Raw genomic sequence first — 5,531 nt, forward strand, 5'->3', positions numbered from 1 at the left:
AGTGCAGTTAAGGCCCCATGAAGGGGGCCTTTGAACATGAGTAGGGTTTTTCTAAGCAAGAGGTACTGTGTGCCATGGAGATTAGTGGGGTGTGAGTGGTTTACAGGAGAGTGGGGAGCCATAAATCTGGAGGGATGTTTGGCCAGATTATTGAGAGCCTCTCATGCCACTCTCAGGAGAGTCAGCCTTTGTGCTGTAGGCAGAGGTGCTGGCAGGGTTTTTGGCTGAAGGATGACTCAGTCATGCCAACCCTCTTCTTTTTTTAAAAAAACATTTTGTTTTGAAATAAGTTTAGATTTACAAAAATAATACAGCGAGTTATGGAATATTTTTCACCAGCTTCCCTACATATTAACATCTTATGAACTGCGGTAGAATTATCAGTCAGGAAATTAACATTAATACAATGCTATTAAAGAAGCTACAGACTTTATTCATATGTTGCCAATTGTCTCACTACTGTTCTTTTTCTGGCCCAGGATGCAATCCAGGATCCTGCATTGATTCAGTTGTCATGTCTCTTTAGGCTCCTTTAATCTAGAACAGCTCCTGTCTTTTTTTTGTCTCTCATAATTTGACAGTTTTAAGAGTCCAGGCAAGTGAGTTTTGTCTTTCATAACCTTGACACTTCTGAAGAATATTGCCCAATTATTTTGTAGAATGTCCCTCAACTTGAACTTTTTTCATGAAGAGTTTGAGTTTATGCATTTTTGTTGAGAATCTCGTACGAGTGATGCCGTGTTCTTCCAGCGCACCACTTCAGAAGACACTTATGATATTGCTCTGTCTCATTATTGGTGATGTTAACTTTGAAAAGACGATGTGGTAAAGGTGATGTCTGCCAGGTTTTTCCATCGCAAAATTACTGCTTTCCCTTTTGTAACTAATGAGTATCTTGTGGGGAGGTCACTATTATACCCATCCTCAGCCTGGTGGAGGTAGCCCTTCTCCCAGTCCTCTGGGCTGAGGATCATCTTTTCAGGCTCCAGTGGGCCTAAAATGACCTATCTCCTCAAATTTGTTTCTTCTGACGGCTCTACCTTTCCATGATGTAAGCCTCATTGACTGTTGTTGGGAATATAAATATGTACAGCCTTTGTGGAGGGCCGTTTGCCAATGTCTGCAACAATTTTATATGTGTATAGCCTTTGACTTTACAGTTTCACTTAGATAATGAAACACACAGATGACATATGGTGTACTAAGGAAATGTTATAATAAATGAATTTCCCTTTTCTCCACATCCTTGCCAATGCTTGTTATTTGTTCCCTTTTTTAAAATTTATTTTTGGCTGTGTTGGGTCTTAGTTTCTGTGCAAGGGCTTTCTCTAGTTGTGGCAGGCGGGGGCCACTCTTCATCGCAGTGTGCAGGCCTCTCACTATCGCGGCCTCTCTTGTTGCGGAGCGCAGGCTCCAGACGTGCAGGCTCAGTAGTTGTGGCTCATGGGCCCAGCTGCTCCGCAGCATGTGGGATCCTCCCAGACCAGGGCTCGAACCCGTGTCCCCTGCATTAGCAGGCAGACTCTCAACCACTGCGCCACCAGGGAAGCCCCTGTTCCCTTTTTGACAATAGCCATTCTGACAGTGGGAAATGATATCTCATTGTGGTTTGATTTGCATTTCCCTGATGATTAGTGATGTTAAGCATCTTTTCATGTGTCTGTTGACCATCTCTGTGTCTTCTTTGGAAAAATGTCTATCCAGATCTGCACATTTTAAAATCAGCTTGTTTGGTTTTTTGCTTTTGAGTTGTATGAGTTCTTCATATATTTTGATATTAACATTTACAAATATCTACTCCAAATTCATAGGTGGCTTTTTCATTTTGTTCATAGTTTCTTTCACTGTGCAAAAGCTTTTTAGTTTGATATAGTCCCATTTGTTTATTTTTGTTTCTTTTGCCTGAGACATATCCAAAAAAAAATTACTAATACTGATGTCACAGAGCTTATTGCCTATGTTTTCTTCTAGAATCGAGTCTTACATTTAAGTCTGTGATCCGTATTGAATTTACTTTTGTGCATGGTGTGAGAGAGTAGTCTAGTTTGATTCTTTTGAATGTAGCTGTCCAGTTTTCCCAACACCATTTTTTAAAGAGGCTGTCTTTTCTCCATTGTATATTCTTGCCTCATTCGACATAGATTGTGTAGGTTCATTTCTGGGCTCTCTATTCAGTTCCCTTGATCTATGTCTTTGTTTTTGTGCCAGTACCATGCTGTTTTGATTACTGTAGCTTTGTAGTATAGTTTGAAATCAGGGAGCATAATACCTCCAGCTTTGTTCTCATTTCTCAAGATTGTTTTGGCTATTCTGGGTCTTTGTGTTTCCATACAAATTTTAGAATTATTTGTTCTAGTTCTGTGAAAAATGCTCTTGATATTTTAATAAGGGTTGCATTGAATCTGTAGCCACTATGGAAAACCATATAGAGATTCCTCAAAAGATTAAAAATAGAATTGCCATATGATCCAGCAATTCCACTCCTGGGTAGTTATCTGAAGAAAACAAAAACATTAATTAGAAAGGATACATGCACCCCTATGTTTATTACAGCATTATTTACAGTAGCCAAGATACAGAAGCAACCTAAGTGTCCATTAATAGATGAATGGATAAAGAAGATATGATATATATGTATGTGTGTGTATACACACACACACACACACACACATAGTGGAATATTACTTAGCCATAAAAATAATGAAATCTTGCCATTTGTGACAACATGGATCCACCTAGAGGGTATTTGCTTAGTGAAAGAAGTCAGACAGAGAAAGACAAATACTGTATGATTTCACGTATATGTGGAATCTAAAAAACAAAACAAATGAATAAATACAGCAAAATAGAAGCAGAATTATAGATACAGAGAATAAAAAGGTGGTTGCCAGAGGGGATGGGGATTGGGGGAGGAAAGAAATAGGAGAGAGATTAAAAGGTACAAACTTCCAGTTGCAAAATAAATGAGTGGCAGATATTGATGCCAAAAGTCTTGGCTCTCTGTGCACCGATACCAAAAAGAAATACGGAGACCGAGTTTTGGAGGAATGAGGAAAATGGCTTTAATCTTTGCCTGGAAAAATGGGTAACAGCAGGCTAGTACCTCAAGAACTGTGCCCCCCCCCCCTTTTCTGGGAATAGAGAGAGGTTTCTATCCTGGGGCTCATGGTCTGCAGGTAGGTGATAAGGTTCAAAGCAATGAAGGACTTGCATTTTTTTTCTTCAGCAAATTCATGGCCAGAGCTGGTGTCAGGTGGCTCATCACTGGGGTCTGTTGTCCCTGAAGTTATCGGCCAGTGACCTTCTTTCTGAAATGAAGAGTGCTCAAGGGAGTATAGGGGGAGAAGAAATGCCAGGTGCGAAGGGTGATTCATATGGAGTCAGAGAGTAATCAGCTTTGTGAAGGGCAAGTCTAGCTACAAGTGTTTGTTAGTATAACAGCTAAAGAATAACCAGGATTGCTTAACTCTTTTAGGCCTGTTTATGCTATTTCCCCAGCCTGTTTGTTGTTTCCTTATTTTACTTGTTTATCAGAAAAGAAATGTCTCATTTCTGTTTTTACTGCAACAATATGAAATGTACAGTGTGGGGAATATAGTCAATAATTATGTCATATCTTTGCATGGTGACAGATGACAACTAGACTTATCACGGTGTTCATTTTGAAATGTATAGAAATATCAAGTCACTATGTTGAGTAACCGGAACTAATACAGTGTTGTAGGTCAATTATAGTTCGAAAGACCCAATCACAGAAACTCATGGAAAAAGAGATCAGATGTGTGGTTATCAGACATGGGGGGTGGTTGAAGGGGGAATTGGATGAAGGCAGTCAAAATGTACAAATCCCAATTATAAGACAAATAAATACTAAGGATGTAATGTACAACATGATACATATAATTAACACTGCTGTATGTTATATATTGTGTGAAAGTTGTTTGGAGATTAAATCCTATGAGTTCTCATTAAGGAAAAAAATTTTTTCTCTATCCCTTTAATTTTGAATCTATATGAGATGATGGATGTTCTCTAAACTTATTGCAATAATCATTTCATGATATATGTAAGTCAAATCATTATGCTGTACACCTTGAACTTATACAGTGCTATATGTCAATAAAACTGTAAGTAAATAACTATTTACGGTAAGTAAATAAATTGATTAATTAAATGAATGAATTCTATCTATGTACACCAGCATGGAATTACCTCCAAGATTTACTGTTGAATAAAGAAAGCAAGCTGCAGAAAAATGTGCGTAATACAATCTCATCATGAACAAAAGAATGTCTGTGAGTCTGTGTGCATGTATATTATACACTATTTTCTTTATATATATATATATTTTATATGTATATAGCTGAAATCTAGAAGAATGCACATTCAGCTGCTAATGGTGTAATCACTGCTATGCACAGGGATTAGGATGAGAGTGAGGGTACTAATGTAACTGGGAACTTTACGTTAGGCATTCTCATTGTTGAATGATTTGATGTTTCACAACAAGCACAGGATACCTTTGTAATAGCAGTAACAACTCCTGTTGCAGCCACATTCATCTTTGTCCAGAAGAGGAAACTGACGTCCAGAGAAAGGGCCTCGCCCAAGTCCAGCCAGGAGGTTAGCAGCCAGGAGGAGGTTAGCAGCCAGGAGGTTAGCAGCCAGGAGGTTAGCAGGGCGGCAGGAAGCAGACGAGAGAGTAAGACTGGGAGGGACCAGAGGTGAGCAAACAAGGCCCAGCTGGGGAGACTGTAGAAAATGTGCTGAGTGTTAAGGGAGAAGGGGGGCTGGGCCCTGCCTCCCCAAACTCTGAGAGCTCCCTCATCCCTGAGAAAGTGGAGAACAGAGTTTTGAGACCCAGCATAGGACACAGTCCCTGAGTGTGAAGGACCTGGTGGAGGTGACCATGATGCAGATTGAGGAAATGATGCTGAGGACAATCTAACTGCCTCTGAGTGAGATAGGGAGTGGGTGCCAGAGATCAGGGTGGAACAGCCCGGGACCCACTATTTCCACCTTCATCACCCCCATTTTACAAATGGGATTGAGAACAGATAAGAAACCTGCCCAAGGTCACACTGGACTCCAAAGGCTGCTTTTCACTGCGGACGTGCCTCAGGCTACGGAAGTGCATCTTGCTAAGGGTCGATCCCCAAACTAGCGTGTGACCTACACTTACCTAGGCCTTGAACATCCTTTAAAAAAAAAAACCCACACTTAAATTGAGAATTTTGCAACCAAAATTTGAACACCACTGAACTTGACTAAGAAGGAACAAAAACAAAATAGAACAGAAAAGAAAAAAGAAAAAGGAAGGAAGGAAAAGAGAAAAGAAGGTATATGCAAATATCTTAGCTGTGGAACAATCCTGCTTTAACTCAGTTTCCTAGGACTAAGAGATATAGATGAGGGCAGAATTCTAAACTGTTCCAACCAGTCTGCAGATTTTATTCCTTTGTAAATCTAAAATATAATGAAAATTTTGTATGTTGTTGTAAAGCTTAAATGGGGGGGGGGGGGGGGGGGTG

Source organism: Lipotes vexillifer, unplaced genomic scaffold (genome assembly GCF_000442215.2).
Source record: "Lipotes vexillifer unplaced genomic scaffold, Lipotes_vexillifer_v1.1 scaffold59, whole genome shotgun sequence".
NCBI lineage: Eukaryota > Metazoa > Chordata > Mammalia > Artiodactyla > Lipotidae > Lipotes > Lipotes vexillifer.